The 23,616-nt window shown below is 36.5% G+C and overlaps 1 pseudogene; it reads right to left on the bottom strand.

The window, feature by feature from the left end:
• The window catches only part of LOC139849550 (protein CDI-like), a 35,881-nt pseudogene that overhangs the window by 11,132 nt on the left and 1,133 nt on the right, over positions 1-23,616 (bottom strand).

Raw genomic sequence — 23,616 nt, 5'->3', positions numbered from 1 at the left:
ACTAGAACTTATAGAATTTATGAAGAACACTTAGAACTTGAAGATAGAACTTGAGAGAGATCAATTAGATGAATAAAATTGAAGAATGAAAGTGTTTGTAGGTGTTTTTGGTCGTTGGTATATGGATTAGATATAAAGGATGTGTAATTTTGTTTACATGTAAATAAGTCATTAATGATTACTAATGTTTTTGTAATTTTATGAGATATTTCATGCTAGTTGCCAAATGATGGTTCCCACATGTGTTAGGTAACTCATATGGGCTGCTAAGAGCTGATCATTGGAGTGTATATACCAATAGTACATACATCTAAAAGCTGTGTATTGTACGAGTACGAATACGGGTGCATACGAGTAGAATTGTTGATGAAACTGAATGAGGATGTAATTGTAAGCATTTTTGTTAATTAGAAGTATTTTGATAAGTGTCTTGAAGTCTTTCAAAAGTGTATGAATACATATTAAAACACTACATGTATATACATTTTAACTGAGTCGTTAAATCATCGTTAGTCGTTACATGTAAATGTTGTTTTGAAACCTTTAGGTTAACGATCTTGTTAAATGTTGTTAACCCATTGTTTATTATATCTAAAGAGATGTTGAATTATTACATTATCCTGATATTATGATATATTAATATATCTTAGTATGATATATATACAGTTAAATGTTGTTACAACGATAATCGTTACATATATGTCTCGTTTCGAAATAATTAAGTTAGTAGTCTTGTTTTTAGATATGTAGTTCATTGTTAATACACTTAATGACATTTTTACTTATCATTTATCATGATTAAACATAGTGTATCAATATCTTAATATGATTCATATGTATTTAGTAAGACGTTGTTATAACGATAATCGTTATATATATCGTTTCGAGTTTCTTAATTCAACAAACTCAATTTTATGTATATAACTCATTGTTAAAATACCTAATGAGATACTTACTTATCGTAATATCATGTTAACTATATATATGATCATATATATGTCATCATATAGTTTTTACAAGTTTTAACGTTCGTGAATCACCGGTCAACTTGGGTGGTCAATTGTCTACATGAAACTCATTTCAAATAATCAAGTCTTAACAAGTTTGATTGCTTAACATGTTGGAAACATTTAATCATGGAAATATAGTTTTCAATTAATATATAATCATGGAAAAGTTCGGGTCACTACAGTACCTACCCGTTAAATAAATTTCGTCCTGAAATTTTAAGCTGTTGAAGGTGTTGACGCATCTTCTGGAAATAGGTGAGGGTATTTCAGCTTCATCTGATCTTCACGCTCCCAGGTGAATTTGGGTCCTCTACGAGCATTCCATCGAACCTTAACAATTGGTATCTTGTTTTGCTTAAGTCTTTTAACCTCACGATCCATTATTTCGACGGGTTCTTCAATGAATTGTAGTTTTTCGTTAATTGTAATCTCATCTAATGGAATGGTGAGATCTTCTTTAGCAACATATTTCTTCAAATTTGAGACATGAAAAGTATTATGTACCCCGGCGAGTTGTTGCGGTAAGTCAAGTCGGTAAGCTACTGGTCCGACACGATCTATAATCTTGAATGGTCCAATGTACCTTGGATTTAGTTTCCCCCGTTTACCAAATCGAACAACGCCTTTTCAAGGTGAAACCTTAAGCATGACCATCTCTCCAATCTTAAATTCTATATCTTTTCTTTTAATGTCCGCATAGCTCTTTTGTCGACTTTGGGCAGTTTTCAATCGTTGTTGAATTTGGATGATCTTCTCGGTAGTTTCTTGAATTATCTCCGGACCCGTAATCTGTCTATCCCCCACTTCACTCCAACAAATCAGAGACCTGCACTTTCTACCATAAAGTGCTTCAAATGGCACCATCTCAATACTCGAATGGTAACTGTTATTGTAGGAAAATTCTGCTAACGGTAGGTGTCGATCCCAACTATTTCCGAAATCGATAACATGTGCTCGTAGCATGTCTTCAAGGGTCTGTATCATCCTTTCACTTTGCCCATCAGTTTGTGAATGATAAGCAGTACTCATGTCTAGACGAGTCCCCAATGCTTGTTGCAATGTCTGCCAAAATCTTGAAACAAATCTGTCATCCCTATCTGAGATAATAGAGATTGGTATTTCATGTCTGGAGACAACTTCCTTCAAGTATAATCACGCCAACTTCTCCATTTTATCATCTTCTCTCATTGGCAGAAAGTGTGCTGACTTGGTAAGACGATCGACTATTACCCAAATTGTATCATAATCACTTGCAGTCCTTGGCAATTTAGTAATGAAATCCATGGTAATGTTTTCCCATTTCCATTTCGGGATTTCAGGTTGTTGAAGTAGACCTGATGGTTTCTGATGTTCAGCTTTGACCTTAGAACACGTTAAACATTCTCCTACGTATTTAGCAATATCGGCTTTCATACCCGGCCACCAAAAGTGTTTCTTGAGATCTTTGTACATCTTCCCCGCTCCGGGATGTATTGAATATCTGGTTTTATGTGCTTCCTTAAGTACCTTTTCTCTCACATCTCCAAACTTTGGTACCCAAATTCTTTCAGCCCTATACCAGGTTCCGTCTTCCCGAATATTAAGATGTTTCTCCGATCCTTTGGGTATTTCATTCTTCAACTTTCCTTCTTTTACAACTCCCTGCTGCGCCTCCTTTATTTGAGTAGTAAGGTTAGTACGAATAATTATATTCATAGCTTTTACTCGAATGGGTTCTCTGTCCTTTCTGCTCAAGGCGTCGGCTACCACATTTGCCTTCTCCGAGTGGTAACGAATCTCAAAGTCGTAATCATTCAACAATTCAATCCACCTACGCTGCCTCATATTCAGTTGTTTCTGATTAAATATGTGTTGAAGACTTTTGTGGTCGGTATATATAATACTTTTGACCCCATATAAGTAGTGCATCCAAATCATTAATGCAAAAACAACTGCGCCTAATTCCAAATCATGCGTCGTATAATTCTGCTCGTGAATCTTCAATTGTCTAGACGCATAAGCAATTACCTTCGTTCGTTGCATTAATACACAACCGAGACCTTGCTTTGAGGCGTCACAATATATCACAAAATCATCATTCCCTTCAGGTAATGACAATATAGGTGCCGTAGTTAACTTTTTCTTCAATAATTGAAACGCTTTATCTTGTTCATCCTTCCATTCAAATTTCTTCCATTTATGCGTTAATACAGTCAAGGGTTTTGCTATTTTGGAAAAATCTTGGATGAATCTCCTGTAATAACCAGCCAGTCCTAAAAATTGGCGTATATGCTTCGGAGTTTTCGGGGTTTCCCACTTTTCAACGGTTTCAATCTTTGCCGGATCCACTTGAATACCTTCTTTGTTCACTATGTGACCGAGGAATTGAACTTCTTCCAACCAAAATGCACACTTTGAAAACTTAGCGTACAGTTTTTCTTTCCTCAACAACTCTAGCACTTTTCTCAAATGTTCTTCGTGCTCTTGATCATTCTTTGAGTAAATAAGTATGTCATCGATGAAAACAATGACAAACTTGTCAATGTATGGTCCACACACTCGGTTCATGAGGTCCATGAACACAGCTGGTGCGTTAGTCAACCCAAACGGCATAACCATAAACTCGTAATGACCGTAATGCGTCCTGAAAGCAGTCTTCGGAATATCATCCTCCTTCACCCGCATTTGATGATACCCGGAACGTAAATTGATCTTCGAATAAGCCTTGTAGTTGATCAAATAAGTCGTCAATTCTCGGTAGTGGGTAACGATTCTTGATGGTAAGTTTGTTCAACTCTCGGTAGTCAATACACAACCTGAATGTACCATCCTTCTTTTTGACAAACAAAACAGGAGCTCCCCATGGTGATGTACTTGGTCGTATAAAACCACGCTCTAAAAGTTCTTGTAATTGGCTTTGGAGTTCCTTCATTTCGCTGGGTGCAAGTTTATATGGAGCACGAGTTATTGGTGCAGCTCCTGGTACGAAATCTATTTAAAATTCAACAGATCGGTGTGGAGGCAGTCCTGGTAATTCTTTCAGAAATACATCGGAAAATTCTTTTGCGACGGGAACATCATTGATGTTCTTTTCTTCGGTTTGTACTTTCTCGACATGTGCTAGAACAGCATAGCAACCTTTTCTTATTAGTTTTTGCGTCTTTAAATTATTAATAAGATTTAGCTTCGCATTGCTCTTTTCTCCGTACACCATTAAGGGATTTCTTTTTTCTCGTACAATGCAAATTGCATTTTTGTAACATACGATTTCTGCTCTCTCCTTTTTCAACCAATCCATACCGATTATCACATCAAACTCCCTAACTCTACTGGTATCAAATCAATCTTAAATGTTTCGCTAACCAAATTAATTTTTCGATTCCGACATATATTATCTGTTGTAATTAATTTTCCGTTTGCTAATTCGAGTAAAAATTTGTTATCCAAAGGCGTCAGTGGACAACTTAGTTTAGCACAAAAATCTCTACTCATATAGCTTCTATCCGCACCCGAATCAAATAAAACATAAGCAGATTTATTGTCAATAAGAAACGTACCCGTAATAAGCTCCGGGTCTTCCTGCGCTTCTGCCGTATTAATATTGAAAACTCTTCTGTGGCCCTGCCCACTAGTATTCCCCTGATTCGGGCAATTTCTACTAATGTGGCCCGGTTTTCCACATGCAAAGCAAACTATGGCGGCATTATCTGTTCTGACATTATTTGTTCTTTTAGTTCTGTTAAACTTTGGTCCGTAAGCCTCACACTTTGCCGCACTATGACCATTTCTTCTACACCTAGTGCAAAATGTCGTGCAGAACCCCTATTGATTCTCTTCACACCTTTGGCATGACTGTTTTTGGTTTTTGTTGCCATTGTTGTTATTAAGATTGTTGTTGGGATTGTTATTGTTGCTATTGTTGTTGTTGTTATTGTTGTTGGGACAGTTATTGTAGTTGTTGTTAGGACGTTTGTTGAATTTGTTGTTGCGATTGATGTTGCGGTTATTGAGATGGTTATTGCGATTATGGTTGTGATTGTTGTTGTTGTATTGGTGACTCTTGTCATTGGTTTCTTCCCACTTTCTCTTGACTTGTTTCATGTTAGCCTCTTCAGTCGTCTGCTCTTTAATCCTTCCTTTGATCTGGTTCACTAATTTGTGAGCCATTCGACTTGCCTTTTGTATGGAGGCGGGTGTAGCGACCCGACCAAATCATGTTTGACGGCGCCGTCTACTTAGGTCCCGTTACGTGGTCATAAGTCTTTAAGACAAAGTTTGACCAAAATATGTCGCCTTCATTTCAAAATAAAGATTGTTCCCAAAGTTTACAAGAATTGTTCAACCAATAGTTAAGTTACAACGTTATAATACGAATGAAATCTAGGCGACACGGTTTAAAATAAAGTCAAAAGACGCTCCATGAAATGCACGTATACTCGACATCCAATGCAAGTATCAAATAATGAGCGGAAGCATGTATCATGTATCGTTCAAGGACCTGAGAAAAACATAGAAATCTGTCAACGAAAACGTTGGTGAAATCATAGGTTTAAGTAAGTAAGTACAAGTGAACCACAAGATTTGCATCAATGAAATAATAGTAATACATTCCAAAAGTTTGTTTCACGAGCACCCAATTATCAATGCTTAACATTTCCTTCCATTGAACCCCATCACTTAGTGCTAGAACATACACTGTTTCTCGAAAATATATTTCATTCGTAAACGGTAGCGAACCGTTTGAATGAGGGTTTGTCAAACCCATATGGATCCATACAACATAAGTTCTCGCTTACACCCGGCAAGTGTAACTAATGATAATCGAATTGAGGATTTTGTTCTAAACTCGTATGTAGAATGTTTGTTTTCCTGTACTTGTGTTCACTTAGTAAAGAAATGTTTATGTTTTCTCATCCCAAATGTAAGTTCAAAAAGAGTAAAAGTGGGACTATGATCTCACCTTGGGTGCACGAGTAGTAAAGTACTTCGACAAGTAAACGTGTGCAAGGAACAATGCTAGTCTTGACCTAAACAATAGGTTGTATCAATAACGGTAAACACGATAGGTCAGAGATGTTCAATTAGTCCTATGGCTCGTTACGACTCAATAATGTAGCATGTGAATCACGTTGTCATGTTTCATGCAAAATACAAGTATAAAAGCTTGTTAGAACGATTGCACAACCATTTGGTTAAGTTTGATTAAAAGTCAACTTGGTCGGGTCAAAGTCAACAGAAAAGTCAACGGGGTCGGGTTGGATATCCGACAATTTTTCTAAGTTATATAATCATATATGAGCATGTTGGCCAAGTTTCATGTTAATCGGAGGTCCGTAGCATAGCAAACATTTTCATGTCAAATGACCAAGCGAACAGCCAGTTTTAGGCAAACGGGACGGCGTCCCTGAGAGCTAGACGGCGTCCCTCTTTTAAGGTTGGGACGGCGTCCCTGAGAGCTAGACGGCGTCCCTCTTTTAAGGTTGGGACGACGTCCCTGAGAGCTAGACGGCGTCCCTCTTTTAAGTTTGGGACGGCGTCCTGCTTTTCTGGACGGCGTCCTGGTTTGTTTCCAGACCCTGTTTGCTGCAACTCTAAGTGCACGAACCAACAATCAAACCAACCCAAATTACAAACCGCAAACAATTAGAACATGTATTTTATATCATCGGAAAGCTCTTTCGACAAGGAACGCAACTAAGCACTTTTCATCAAGCAAAAACATCATATACTATAACCGAAATCCCGTCAAGCGATCAATAGAGGTTTATTTTCAAGTTTCAAGTTTATCAATTTTGATTTAAGTTTCGGGAATCCAATTTATACATATGATATGCCGTTTTGAAGGTAATTAAGCATACAACACAACCTAACACTTACCACTAACATTCCATGTCATTCAAATCATTAAAAGTCCATTTTAAGTTCATGAAACCTTAACCTAAATTCACCAAATTTCATAATCAAGTTTAGGAGGTTTCATTAATCAAACTATACATCATAATGAAGCTAGTAACACTAGAAACACAATTAAAACATGAACTTTTAACATCTAACAACATATGATCATCCAAAATTCAAGAACAACACACCAAAATTCAAGTTCATGCTAGTTACACTAAAACAACGAGATCGAGCATATAAATCATATATTCATGTTAGACTTGAGCCATAGACACTAATTAACACTTTTATAAGTTAAAAATCTCAAGAACACAAGAATTAGTGATTTTAGAAAGTTACCCAAAATTGATGAAATCGGTATGGAAACGACGAGGAGATCACGAGGAGTTCAAATATGTATTTTGTTTGGCAAGTAGATCACTAGCTCGGTTTTGGATGATGAATCTTTGTTCTTGAAGTTGAGAGGAAAAGTTGAAGTATTAAGAAATTGGAAGAGATGAATGAATGGATAGAATGAGAGTTTGACTCTTTGACCTAGTCACAAGTTTCAACATTTGGCAAGATTGGTCCCTCAACTTAAATCGGGTGCGAGAATTACCTAACAAGATAATTCAAACGCATATTAACGAGATGTGTTATAAACATCTAACGGAACTTAAATAGTTAAACGGAAAAGTTGACGGAAAAAGGCGGGATGTTACATTACCTACACCTTAAAAGAAATTTCGTCCCGAAATTTAAGTAGGCGTAGTAGTCGTTGTTTCTTCCTCGAGACCTTGCGTTTCCGAATTCACGAATAGATGAGGATACTTCCTTTGCATTTGATCTTGTCTTTCCCAAGTAAACTCGGGTCCCCTTTTGGCGTTCCAACGGACTTTAACAATCGGGATTCGGCTTTGTTTCAATGTCTTGACGGAGGTGTCCACAATTTCAACCGGTTCTTCCACGAAATGAAGTTTGTCATCAATGGTAAGCTCCTCTAGAGGAATGACGATATCCGGTTCGGCAAGACACTTTTTCAAGTTGGATACATGGAAGGTAGGATGAACGGAGTTCAATTGAGGCGGAAGATCTAAACGATAAGCAACGGTTCCAATACGCTCCAAGATTTCGAAAGGACCAATATACCGCGGATTTAGCTTCCCGCGTTTCCCAAAACGGATTACACCCTTCCAAGGTGCGACTTTTAACATTACTCGGTCACCGACTTGAAATTCGAGATCGTTGCGTCGTTTGTCGGTATAGCTCTTTTGACGACTTCGGGCCGTCCTAAGCCTATCTCGAATTTGAACGATTTTCTCGGTGGTTTCGTGAATGAGTTCGGGTCCGGTGATTTGTACGTCGCCTACTTCGGCCCAACAAAGAGGTGAACGACATTTGCGGCCATATAGCGCTTCAAAAGGTGCGGCTTTAATACTCGCGTGATAACTATTGTTGTAAGAGAACTCGGCGAGAGGTAAGTGCTTGTCCCAAGTTTTTCCGAAATCAACCACGCAAGCTCGTAACATGTCCTCTAAGGTTTGAATTGTACGTTCGCTTTGTCCATCGGTTTGAGGATGATATGCGGTGCTCATGTCTAAACGCGTTCCCAACGCTTCTTGCAATGTACGCCAAAATCTAGAAACGAAACGGCCATCTCGGTCGGAGATAATCGATAAAGGTACACCGTGTCGGGCTACGATCTCCTTAATGTAAAGTTGTGCAAGTTTCTCCATTTTGTCCGTTTCTTTCATGGCAAGGAAGTGTGCGGATTTGGTGAGACGGTCAACAATAACCCAAATGGTATCATAACCGCCCGTCGTTTTTGGTAGCTTGGTGATAAAATCCATCGTTATCCTTTCCCACTTCCATTGCGGGATCTCAGGTTGTTGAAGTAATCCGGACGGTCTTTGGTGTTCGGCTTTGACTTTGGAACATGTCAAACACTTGGAAACATAAGTAGCTACGTCCCTTTTGATGTTCGGCCACCAATATAGTTGTTTAAGGTCGTGGTACATCTTATTGGCACCGGGGTGAATCGAGTATCGTGACTTATGGGCTTCATCTAAAATAAGGCTTCGTAGATCCCCATAACTAGGCACCCAAATTCTTCCGGCGAAATATCGGAGTCCGGTTTCTTTAACTTCGAATCGAGAGGTGAGGACGTTCAAGTGTTCGAGAGAGATGTTTTCATCCTTGAGAGCCTCATCTTGGGCTACCCGAATTTGGCTATTAAGGTTGGTGTGAATGGTGATGTTTAAAGCTCGGACACGGAGAGGCACCGCTCTTTCTTTTCGACTTAAGGCATCGGCTACTACGTTTGCCTTCCCGGGATGGTAACGAAGCTCGCAATCGTAATCGTTCAAAGTTTCAATCCACCGTCGTTGCCTCATGTTTAGTTGCTTTTGATCGAAAATGTGTTGGAGACTTTTGTGGTCGGTAAAGATAGTACTCTTGGTTCCATAAAGATAGTGTCTCCACATTTTAAGTGCAAAGACAACGGCTCCGAGTTCGAGATCATGTGTCGTATAGTTTCGTTCATGAATTTTGAGTTGTCGAGAAGCATAAGCAATGACTTTCGTTCGTTGCATCAATACACACCCAAAACCATGTTTTGAGGCATCGCAATATACAACAAAGTCATCATTGCCTTCGGGAAGTGACAAGATAGGGGCGGTGGTTAGCTTCGTTTTCAAGATTTGGAATGCGGATTCATGTTCGGTCGCCCAAATGAATTTCTTTCCCTTGTGAGTCAATGCGGTTAGAGGACGTGCAACCAAAGAGAAATTTTCGATGAATCTACGATAGTACCCGGCGAGACCCAAAAATTGACGAATGTGAGTAGGAGTAGTAGGAGTCTCCCATTTGCTAATGGCTTCGATTTTCGTTGGATCGACTTTAATACCTTGGTCACTTACAACATGACCAAGAAATTGAACTTCCTTTAACCAAAATTCACACTTGGAGAATTTGGCATATAGTTGTTCTTGTCTTAAAAGTTCAAGCACAAGTCGGAGGTGTTCCTCGTGTTCTTCTTCGCTTTTTGAATAGACTAAAATATCATCGATGAACACGATAACGAATTTGTCAAGATACGGTTTGCACACGCGGTTCATAAGATCCATGAACACCGCCGGTGCGTTAGTGAGACCAAATGGCATGACAAGGAATTCATAACTACCGTAACGAGTCCGGAAAGCGGTTTTGGAGACATCTCCCCCCTTAACCCTTAATTGATGATAACCCGAGCGGAGATCGATTTTCGAATATACACAAGACCCTTGTAGTTGATCAAAGAGGTCATCGATGCGAGGAAGAGGATATCGGTTCTTAACCGTCAATTTATTTAGTTCACGATAATCAATGCACATTCGTAGGGATCCGTCTTTCTTTTTAACAAACAAAATCGGAGCGCCCCAAGGTGAATGGCTAGGTTGGATAAAACCACGATCAAGTAGTTCTTGGATTTGACTTTGCAATTCTTGCATTTCGGATGGAGCGAGTCTATATGGTGCACGTGCTACGGGTGCGGCTCCCGGAATAAGATCGATTTGGAATTCAACCGGTCGATGAGGCGGAAGACCCGGCAATTCGTCGGGAAATACATCGGAATAGTCACTAACAATTGGCACATCATCGATGTGCTTCTCATCGGACTCGACTTTCTTAACGTGAGCAAGGATCGCAAAACAACCCTTACGGAGTAGTTTTCTAATTTTAACACACGAAACGAGGTTGAGTCCGGTGCAACTCTTATCGCCATAGACGATCAAAGGTTCACCATTCTCGATAGGAATTCGGATTGCGTTAAGATCACAAAGAATGTGAGATTTCGTTTTGACTAACCAATTCATACCGATTATTACATCAAAGCTTCCTAGTTCCATGGGTATCAAGTCAATTTCAAATTCCTTACCCAAAATGTTTAACGTACACCCCCGGTAATATGTGTTGGCACTTAATAGTTTCCCGTTAGCCACTTCAATGGTATAAGTGGTATCTAATGGAAGAGGTGGAGTGCTAAAAGAATGAGTCAAAGTCTTGGATACAAAGCATTTATCGGCACCCGAATCGAATAAGCAAGAGACATAAGAATTGTTGAGAAGAAACGTACCCGTGACTAGTTCAGTGTCATCCCGGGCTTCCTCGGTGTTGATGTTAAAAGCTCGGCCGCGCGTGTTGGGGTTATCTTTCTTCTTTGGGCATGCATTTCTATAATGACCCGTTTGGCCACATTCGTAACAAGTGCCCGTCTTTGGTGCATTGGGCCACTTTCGAGCAACGGGAGTGGCACTTTTACAATCGTTGGCCTTATGACCAACTCCTTGGCACCGGTGGCAAATTAACTTGCCACATTCACCAAAGTGATGTTTGTTGCATTTGTTGCAAAGAGGTAGATTCCCGGCATAACCCTTCTTGCCGTCGGAAGTGAAAGATTTCTTGGCAAAGTTGTTGTTGCTTGATTGGGAAGGTTCCCACTTTCTTTTGTTGCCGCCCGATTTATCCTCGGCCTTAGGTGCCGGAACTACGATTTCGTCAACCGTTTCAATTAGTTGGCGAGCCATGTTCATAGCGGCTTGATGAGTAGTGGGTTTGGATGACATCACCCCTTGTTTGATGCTTTTTGGAAGACCGAGCATGTAGAGCTCAATCCTTTGAGATTCGGGGTTAACGAGATTAGGACACATCAAGGATAGTTCGGCGAAGCGTTGATTATAAGCTTTAAGATCGTTTCCGACCGCTTTCAAAGCTCTTAGTTCTTCCTCAAGTTTTCGGGTTTCTTCGCGCGGAAAATGTTCAACAATCATCTTTTCCTTTAGATCGGCCCAAGAGAGGGCATGAGCTTCATCGGTACCCACCGATTGAACATAGGTATTCCACCATGTTAGAGCAATTCCGGAGAAAGTGTGAGTGGAGTATTTGACCTTATCTTGGTCCCGACAACCGCTTATGCTAAAGACGGCTTCCGTTTGCTCAAACCATCGGGTGAGCACGACCGGTCCCCCGGTTCCATCAAAAGTGTGAGGTTTGCACCCCATGAAAGCTTTATAGGAGCATCCCTCGTTTGAGTTTCCGGCCCCATTGTTGTTGTTGTTGTTGTTGTTGTTGTGGTTGTTATTATTATTGTTGTTGGATGAGTGACCGGCCATGGCCGCATCTACGGCGGTGGCTATCATCCGTTCAAGAGCTTGTTCGGGAGTTTCATTGCGGCGTACACGACGAGGAGCCATTGTTCCTTCAAGACACAAGAATATCATTGATTAGTATTCTCAATAATACTAACCGTGATATAGAATAAAGATAAAGAGAAGTTTTTCCTCGACTCGCCTTAAATTCTTTATGTCATAATGTCGGAACGTTCATATGAGTCACCGTAATATAATCCCGGAAATTATATTACCCTGATTCATATGTGCATTCGACATCATTTCATATAGTCAAGGTGGCGTGTCAATCAAATTAAACAACGTGAGATTAAGATGAGCTAAGAGTAGATATGAGTAGAAACGTTCGAGTATAAATGCACAAGTAGTCAAGTAATTCCTACTTCAAGTCTATATGCCGGTTGTAGTCTAGACTCACCAATGTACCCTATGACTCGGGGTCGACACCAATGAACTCTAAATCCCTACAACCAACGCTCTGATACCATCTGTAGCGACCCGACCAAATCATGTTTGACGGCGCCGTCTACTTAGGTCCCGTTACGTGGTCATAAGTCTTTAAGACAAAGTTTGACCAAAATATGTCGCCTTCATTTCAAAATAAAGATTGTTCCCAAAGTTTACAAGAATTGTTCAACCAATAGTTAAGTTACAACGTTATAATACGAATGAAATCTAGGCGACACGGTTTAAAATAAAGTCAAAAGACGCTCCATGAAATGCACGTATACTCGACATCCAATGCAAGTATCAAATAATGAGCGGAAGCATGTATCATGTATCGTTCAAGGACCTGAGAAAAACATAGAAATCTGTCAACGAAAACGTTGGTGAAATCATAGGTTTAAGTAAGTAAGTACAAGTGAACCACAAGATTTGCATCAATGAAATAATAGTAATACATTCCAAAAGTTTGTTTCACGAGCACCCAATTATCAATGCTTAACATTTCCTTCCATTGAACCCCATCACTTAGTGCTAGAACATACACTGTTTCTCGAAAATATATTTCATTCGTAAACGGTAGCGAACCGTTTGAATGAGGGTTTGTCAAACCCATATGGATCCATACAACATAAGTTCTCGCTTACACCCGGCAAGTGTAACTAATGATAATCGAATTGAGGATTTTGTTCTAAACTCGTATGTAGAATGTTTGTTTTCCTGTACTTGTGTTCACTTAGTAAAGAAATGTTTATGTTTTCTCATCCCAAATGTAAGTTCAAAAAGAGTAAAAGTGGGACTATGATCTCACCTTGGGTGCACGAGTAGTAAAGTACTTCGACAAGTAAACGTGTGCAAGGAACAATGCTAGTCTTGACCTAAACAATAGGTTGTATCAATAACGGTAAACACGATAGGTCAGAGATGTTCAATTAGTCCTATGGCTCGTTACGACTCAATAATGTAGCATGTGAATCACGTTGTCATGTTTCATGCAAAATACAAGTATAAAAGCTTGTTAGAACGATTGCACAACCATTTGGTTAAGTTTGATTAAAAGTCAACTTGGTCGGGTCAAAGTCAACAGAAAAGTCAACGGGGTCGGGTTGGATATCCGACAATTTTTCTAAGTTATATAATCATATATGAGCATGTTGGCCAAGTTTCATGTTAATCGGAGGTCCGTAGCATAGCAAACATTTTCATGTCAAATGACCAAGCGAACAGCCAGTTTTAGGCAAACGGGACGGCGTCCCTGAGAGCTAGACGGCGTCCCTCTTTTAAGGTTGGGACGGCGTCCCTGAGAGCTAGACGGCGTCCCTCTTTTAAGGTTGGGACGGCGTCCCTGAGAGCTAGACGGCGTCCCTCTTTTAAGTTTGGGACGGCGTCCTGCTTTTCTGGACGGCGTCCTGGTTTGTTTCCAGACCCTGTTTGCTGCAACTCTAAGTGCACGAACCAACAATCAAACCAACCCAAATTACAAACCGCAAACAATTAGAACATGTATTTTATATCATCGGAAAGCTCTTTCGACAAGGAACGCAACTAAGCACTTTTCATCAAGCAAAAACATCATATACTATAACCGAAATCCCGTCAAGCGATCAATAGAGGTTTATTTTCAAGTTTCAAGTTTATCAATTTTGATTTAAGTTTCGGGAATCCAATTTATACATATGATATGCCGTTTTGAAGGTAATTAAGCATACAACACAACCTAACACTTACCACTAACATTCCATGTCATTCAAATCATTAAAAGTCCATTTTAAGTTCATGAAACCTTAACCTAAATTCACCAAATTTCATAATCAAGTTTAGGAGGTTTCATTAATCAAACTATACATCATAATGAAGCTAGTAACACTAGAAACACAATTAAAACATGAACTTTTAACATCTAACAACATATGATCATCCAAAATTCAAGAACAACACACCAAAATTCAAGTTCATGCTAGTTACACTAAAACAACGAGATCGAGCATATAAATCATATATTCATGTTAGACTTGAGCCATAGACACTAATTAACACTTTTATAAGTTAAAAATCTCAAGAACACAAGAATTAGTGATTTTAGAAAGTTACCCAAAATTGATGAAATCGGTATGGAAACGAAGAGGAGATCACGAGGAGTTCAAATATGTATTTTGTTTGGCAAGTAGATCACTAGCTCGGTTTTGGATGATGAATCTTTGTTCTTGAAGTTGAGAGGAAAAGTTGAAGTATTAAGAAATTGGAAGAGATGAATGAATGGATAGAATGAGAGTTTGACTCTTTGACCTAGTCACAAGTTTCAACATTTGGCAAGATTGGTCCCTCAACTTAAATCGGGTGCGAGAATTACCTAACAAGATAATTCAAACGCATATTAACGAGATGTGTTATAAACATCTAACGGAACTTAAATAGTTAAACGGAAAAGTTGACGGAAAAAGGCGGGATGTTACAGCGGGCTCGTGTGAACTCACATCTTCTTGAATCCTCTCCGATAACCCTTTTACAAATGCGTCGATCTTCTCTTCTTCGTCTTCGAACGTCTTGGGGCACAATAAGCACAATTCGGTAAATCATCGTTCGTACGTAGTGATATCGAAACCTTGCGTTCGTAATTCTCTAAGCTCTACCTTGAGCTTGTTGACCTCGTTTTTGGGATGATACTGCTCGTTCATCAATTGCTTGAATGCTGACCACGGTAGTACGTAAGCAGCATCTTGTCCTACCTGCTCGAGATAGGTATTCCACAATGTTAGCGCCGTACCTATGAAGGTATGCGTAGCGTACTTTACTTTGTCTTCTTCAGTATATTTACTTATGGCAAACACCGATTCAACCTTCTCGGTTCACCGTTTCAATCCAATTGGACCCTCGGTTCCATCAAATTCTAAAGGTTTGCAGGCAGTGAATTCTTTGTAGGAGCATCCTACACGATTTCTTGTGAAATTAGTTCCACTGCTAGATCCAGAGTTATTGTTATTTTGCATCGCAGCCTGTACTGCGGCTATGTTTGCTGCAAGGAAAACACCAAAGTCTTCCTCGCTCATGTTCAAATTCTGACGAGTCGCCGGTGTCATTTCCTTCAAAAATAGCCCAAAAGAATTAAGTTAATCATATAGAATTTTAAGAGTAGTCAATAGTATTTCGTAGCATAATATGAACTTATTTATAAAAGCTTTTTCTTCATATTAGCGTTTTATAGTTTTTAATTCGGGTACTACCTACCCGTTAAGTTCATACTTAGTAGCTAATATACAATTCAACTACTACAATTCCATATGAAAAACTGATTATAATAATATATCACATACAAATATTCTTCAAACTTACAACTTCGCTATATTACATATAACATGAAATATAGTACACTTTGATACAGGACAGTTTTGAAGATAAATCTAGTTAATACGCAAGTTGTTCAGCAAAGGAAATAAAGACACGTAATTCATAAGTCCAGAAACAAGTCATGCATTCTGGTTTTACTAAGACGACTTCCCATCCTTGGTCTTGTGGAAAATTACCATTATGGCCATTGGCTAGGTAGCATGTTGTAATGTCGTCAAAAGGACGAGGGTTTCGTAATGTCCAATAGCCCCGTAATAATCTAAAAACCTTGTTTCTCACCCCAAATACTGAATCCGTCACTTGTGGAAAGGTTTTATTTAAAAGTTGCAATCTGATGTTCTTTTTCTCACTTTGGTAAGAAGCGAACATCACTAACCCGTAAGCATAACATGCTTCTTTATGTTGCATGTTAGAAGTTCTTTCTAATTCACGAAATCCTATGTTGGGATATGTTGAGTCAAAGTAGGTTCTTAACCCGTAGCGTAAAATTGCATCTGGGTTCCCCGCATTTAACGCTTTAAAGAAAACACGGCGTAACTTACGGTCTCCCCAATGTGATATACCCCACCTATCAAAGGAAAGCCTTTTATAAACAAAGGCATTTCTGGAAAGTCTTTCAAATGTTTGACAAGTTATTTTTGCCATAATTAATTGTGCTGATGAATTCTGACCGACTCTAGACAAGATTTCCTCAATCATATCCTCTGGTAGATCTTCTAAAATATTCGATTGTCTACCCTTAACGTCCATTTAGTTTTTATACTGTAAAATAGACAAGGATTAGATTCGTAAAAAATAATTAACAAACAATACTAGCAATTTTTACATAGAACATAAAAGTACAAGCACACTACAATACATATAATACACAATATGATTACAACCCTCTAATCTGAATCACTGGTTTCTTCTTCTTCGGACTTGGTTCGTTTTCCTAATTTTTTAGGAATATATGGTGTTCCTCTAATACGAGCCTTCGTTTTCCACAATGGTTTAGAAAAACCTGGTGGTTTAGAGGTTCCTGGGTTATTGTTACATTTTAGGAAATACAGATGTTGTCGATACATATAAAGTTCATCGGGGTTGGAATCGGGTTTCTCTATTTTTATATCTTTTCCCTTATTATTTTCTTTCGCTTTATTAAATTGGGTCGAGGAAATTTCTATAACATCATCGGAATCCTCATCGGGATCCGATTCATCTGAAAATTGGTAATCTTCCCAATATTTTGCTTCCTCGGCGGAAACACCATTGACCATTATTAACTTTGGTTTGTTGGTTGAGGATTTTCTTTTATTTAATCGAATTACTGTAGGTATCAATATTTCTTCCTCCGGAACCTCTTCTTCTTCCGGTTCCTCCTCTTCCGGTTCCTCCTCTTCCGGTTCTTCTTCGGGAATTTGTGAATCTTCCCAAAATATATTCGACTCTTCATTATTATTAGGTGAATCGATGGGATTTGTACTAGTGGTAGACATCTATCACACAATATCAAACACATTAAGAGGTTAATATATCACTTAATATTTACATGTTAATAATATATAGTTTCCAACAAAAGTGTTAAGCAATCGTTTTTAAAGAAAACACGGTCGAAGTCCAGACTCACTAATGTATCCTAATGATAATGCTAAAAACGAACATATATTTCATAGCATTATCCCTCAAGAAAGACAAGCTTTTAGTTGTAATTGTTCTATTTACAAGTGATATTCGTTTAAACAATAAAAGGTGAAGACAAAAGACAGATTCGACGAATTAAAGACGCAAACGAACAAAAAGCTCAAAAGTACAAACTACAATCAAAGTGGTTCCAATTATTGATGAGAAACGTCTCGAAATTACAAGAGTACAAGACGCAAAACGCAAATACAAGATATTAAATTGTACGCAAGGACGTTCGAAAATCCGGAACCGGGACCAGAGTCAACTCTCAACGCTCGACGCAACGGACTAAAAATTACAAGTCAACTATGCACATAAATATAATATAATATTTAAATAATTCTTAAAATTATTTATATATTATATATATTTAATTAAACTGTCGGCAAACAAGAAAACAAGCGATCATGAGCTGGAATCCCAGGCCATGCGATCGCATGGCCTGGAAGTGTAATCTTCATGCGGTCACATGACCCAAAAAGTCAGGCCACATCCCTATAAAAAGCCGTTTGTTGAGCGAACTAAAACACATCTTTTTCTTCTATCTCTCTCACGTATATATATATATATATATATATATATATATATATATATATATAATAATAATTTTAATTTTAATTTTAATTTTAATAATAATAAGGGTATGTTAGCGAATGTGGTAAGGGTGTAAGTCGAAATTCTGTCCGTGTAACGCTACGCTATTATTAATCATTGTAAGTTATGTTCAATTTTTTTTAATTAATGTCTCGTAGCTAAGTTATTATTATGCTTATTTAAGCCGAAGTAATCGTGATGTTGGGCTAAAATATTTAAAATTGGGTAATTGGGCTTTGTACCATAATTGGGGTTTGGACAAAAGAACGACACTTGTGGAAATTAGACTATGGGCTATTAATGGGCTTTATATTTGTTTAATTAAATGATAGTTTGTTAATTTAATATAAAGATTTACAATTGGACGTACCTATAAATAACCATATACACTCGATCGGACACGATGGGCAGGATATTTATAAGTACTAATAATCTTTCATTTAACCGGACACGGGAATGGATTAATAGTTATTGGACTTATTAAAATAGGGGTGAATTATGTACAAGGACACTTGGCGTAATTGTTAACAAAGTATTAAAACCTTGGGTTACACGCAGTCGATATCCTAGTGTAATTATTAAACAAAGTATTAAGACCTTGTTATAGTTTAAGTCCCCAATTAGTTGGAATATTTGACTTCGGATATAAAGATAATTTGACGAGGACACTTGCACTTTATATTTATGACTGATGGACTGTTATGGACAAAAACCAGACGGACATATTGAATAATCCAGGACAAAGGACAATTAACCCATGGGAATAAACTAAAATTAACACGTCAAACATCATGATTACGGAAGTTTAAATAAGCATAATTATATATTTCATATTTAATTGCACTTTTAATTATCACCATTTTATTTACTATCATTGTATTTAATTGCACTTTTAATTATCGTACTTTTTAATTATCGCACTTTATTTATTGTCATTTTATTTTATCGCAATTTCATTATCGTTATTTAATTTCCGCTTTAAATTAAGTTATTTTTATTTTTAATATTTTCCATTAGGTTTTAACTGCGACTAAAGTTTTAAAATCGACAAACCGGTCATTAAACGGTAAAAACCCCCTTTTATAATAATAATATTACTTATATATATATTTGTATTTTTACAATTATAAGTTAAAACTAATATAGCGTTGAACTAGTTTATTAGATCCCTGTGGAACGAACCGAACTTACTAAAAAGTACACTATTGTACGATTAGGTACACTGCCTATAAGTGTTGTAACAAGGTTTAGGTATATCCACTATATAAATAAATAAATAACTTGTGTAAAATTGTATCGTATTTAATAGTATTTTCCTTGTAAAATATAAACTATTTTATATACACCTCGCATAACATCACCTAACAAACTCGATAAGACACACTAATGCAAATTTCTGGTTCTCTAAGACCAACGCTCGGATACCAACTGAAATGTCCCGTTCATATCGATTATAAACGGTCCATATTAATTGATTTCGTTGTGAGGTTTTGACCTCTATATGAGACGTTTTTCAAAGACTGCATTCGTTTTTAAAACAAACCATAACCTTTATTTTATCGACAAGGTTAAAAAGACACCACCTAGATTATCCAGAAATGATAATCTAAAAATATCACACTTACACACTACCAATACATATTGGTTTACAATATTAATATGTTACAACAAAATAAATCTCTAATGCAGTTTTAAACAATATTATACAAGCATGCTGACACCAAATCTTGTCCACATATTAGCATGCAACAGCGGAAGCTCTTAATAATCACCTGAGAATAAACATGCTTTAAACGTCAACAAAAATGTTGGTGAGTTATAGGTTTAACCTATATATTTATCAAATTGTAATAATAGACCACAAGATTTCATATTTCAATATACATCCCATACATAGAGATAAAAATCATTCATATGGTGAACACCGGGTAACCGACATTAACAAGATGCATATAAGAATATCCCCTATCATTCCGGAAAATCCATCGGACATGATAAAACAACATCGAAGTACTAAAGCATCCGCAACCATGGATAGGGTTTGTTAGGCCCAATAGATCTATCTTTAGGATTCGCGTCAATTAGTAGATCGGTTTACTAATTCTTAGGTTACCAAGCAAAAAGGGGCATATTCGGCTTCGATCATTCACCCATATAATGTAGTTTCATTTACTTGTGTCTATTTCGTAAAACATTTATAAAACTACATGTATTCTCATCCCAAAATATTAGATTTTAAAAGTGGGACTATAACTCACTTTCACAGATTTTTACTTCGTCGGGAAGTAAGACTTGGCCACTGGTCGATTCACGAACCTATAACAAATATGTACATATATATCAAAGTATGTTCAAAATATATTTACAACATTTTTAATACGTTTATGTTTTAAGTTTATTAAGTCAGCTGTCCTCGTTAGTAACCTACAACTAGTTGTCCACAATTAGATGTACATAAATAAATCGATATATATTATCTTGAATCAATCCATGACCCAGTGTATACACGTCTCAGGCTAGATCATAACTCAAAGTATATATATTTTTGGAATCAACCTCAACCCTGTATAGCTAACTCAAACATTACTGCATATAGAGTGTCTATGGTTGTTCCAAATAATACATATACATGAGTCGATATGATATGTCAAAGGATTTGCATACGTGTCTATGGTATCCCAAGATTACATAATATATTAGAATACATGTATAATACAATATAAGTTAGCTAGGATATGATTTGTATAGAATTGTTACAATATTTCCCGTAGCTAAAACAATCAAAAAATATCCAATCTTGTTTTACCTATAACTTCTTCGTTTTAAATCTATTTTGAGTGAATCAAATTGCTATGGTTTCATATTGAACTCTATTTTATGAATCTAAACAAAAAAAGTATAGGTTTATTGTCAGGAATATAAGTTACAAGTCATTTTTTTAAGAGGTAGTCATTTCAGTCGAAAGAACGACGTCTTGATGATCATTTTGAAAAACATACTTCCACTTTGAGTTTAACCATGATTTTTGGATATAGTTTCATTTTCATAAGAAAAATAATTTTCCCAGAAGAACAACTTTTATATCAAAGTTTATCATAGTTTTTAATTATCAAACCCAAAATAGCCCGCGGTGTTACTACGACGGCGTATATCCGGTTTTACGGTGTTTTTTCTTGTTTTCAGGTATTAAATCATTAAGTTAGAATATCATATAGATATAGAACATGTTTTTAGTTGATTTTTAAAGTCGAGTTAGAAGGATTAACTTTTGTTTGCGAACAAGTTTAGAATTAACTAAACTATGTTCTAGTGATTACAAGTTTAAACCTTCGAATAAGGTAGTTATATATATATATGAATTGAATGATGTTATGAACATCATTACTACCTCAAGTTTAGTAGGTAAACCTACTGGAAATGATGAAAAAATAACTTGAGCTTCAAAGGATCTTTGGATGGCTTGAAAGTTCTTGAAGCAGAATCATGACACGAAAACAAGTTCAAGTAAGATTTTCACTCGAAATAAGATTGTTATAGTTATAGAAATTAAATCAAAGTTTGAATATGAGTATTACCTTGTATTAGAAAGATATATTACTGTAAATAAGAAATATTTCTTAAGGTTGGATGATCACTTTACAAGATTGGAAGTAAGCTAGCAAACTTGGAAGTATTCTTGATTTTATGAAACTAGAACTTATAGAATTTATGAAGAACACTTAGAACTTGAAGATAGAACTTGAGAGAGATCAATTAGATGAAGAAAATTAAAGAATTAAAGTGTTTGTAGGTGTTTTTGGTCGTTGGTATATGGATTAGATATAAAGGATGTGTAATTTTGTTTACATGTAAATAAGTCATGAATGATTACTAATGTTTTTGTAATTTTATGAGATATTTCATGCTTGTTGCCAAATGATGGTTCCAACATGTGTTAGGTGGCTCACATGGGCTACTAAGAGCTGATCATTGGAGTGTATATACCAATAGTACATACATCTAAAAGATGTGTATTGTACGAGTACGAATACGGGTGCATACGAGTAGAATTGTTGATGAAACTGAACGAGGATGTAATTGTAAGCATTTTTGTTAAGTAGAAGTATTTTGATAAGTGTTTTGAAGTCTTTCAAAAGTGTATGAATACATATTAAAATACTACATGTATATACATTTTAACTGAGTTGTTAAATCATCGTTAGTCGTTACATGTAAATGTTGTTTTGAAACCTTTAGGTTAATGATCTTGTTAAATGTTGTTAACCCATTGTTTATTATATCTAAAGAGATGTTAAATTATTACATTATCATGATATTATGATATATTAATATATCTTAGTATGATATATACAATTAAATGTTGTTACAACGATAATCGTTACATATATGTCTCGTTTCGAAATCATTAAGTTAGTAGTCTTGTTTTTACATATGTATATATATATATATATATATATATATATATATATATATATATATATATATATATATATATATATATATATATATATATATATATATATTTCATTGTTAATACACTTAATGACATGTTTACTTATCATTTATCATGATTAAACATAGTGTATCAATATCTTAATATGATTCATATGTATTTAGTAAGACGTTGTTATAACGATAATCGTTATATATATCGTTTCGAGTTTCTTAATTCAATAAACTCAATTTTATGTATATAACTCATTGTTAAAATACCTAATGACATACTTACTTATCATAATATCATGTTAACTATATATATAATCATATATATGTCATCATATAGTTTTTACAAGTTTTAACGTTCGTGAATCACCGGTCAACTTGGGTGGTCAATTGTCTACATGAAACTCATTTCAATTAATCAAGTCTTAACAAGTTTGATTGCTTAACATGTTGGAAACATTTAATCATGCAAATATAGTTTTCAATTAATATATAATCATGGAAAAGTTCGGGTCACTACATACGTACTCAAATCACCATTCACGACCCGATTATGTCCCACACGAAAATTCCAAACAAAAGGAACCGACCCGCTTTCATCATCTTCCAACCATGAAAACCGGTGCAAAAAAAGCACCCGATTCCTTATTCACAACTTTAGTTGTCAAAATCTTATTCTTAACATGCCTACAATTATACAACAACATTGAACACCAATTCTTTCTAGGGTAAACCGTTTGAACTACACCATCCATTTTAATTATTTCTTTTGGTGTATAATCATGTTTGTACACAGATAACATCATACTTACACTACAAACAAAATGACATTTAATGGCATACAAAAAGTGCCATGAAAAATCGTAAAAGTGCCACTAAAACCTTGTTTGAGAATGTGTGGCACATAATAAAAGTGCCACTAGAAACGCCACCACTAAAACCCTTTTGTGGCACTTTTTCATTGTGCTGCTGCAGCCTTATGTGGTTTTAGTGGTACATTTTGTAATGCCACAATAACATAATATACTTTTGTGGCATACACTTTTTGCCGCTAAAACTTCTCAAAATTTCTAGATTATACAGTTTTAGTG

Source organism: Rutidosis leptorrhynchoides, chromosome 5, assembly GCF_046630445.1.
Source record: "Rutidosis leptorrhynchoides isolate AG116_Rl617_1_P2 chromosome 5, CSIRO_AGI_Rlap_v1, whole genome shotgun sequence".
NCBI classification, from domain to species: Eukaryota; Viridiplantae; Streptophyta; class Magnoliopsida; order Asterales; family Asteraceae; genus Rutidosis; species Rutidosis leptorrhynchoides.
Note: the sequence above shows the minus strand (reverse complement) of the source record. Positions and strands in the feature narration are given on the sequence as shown.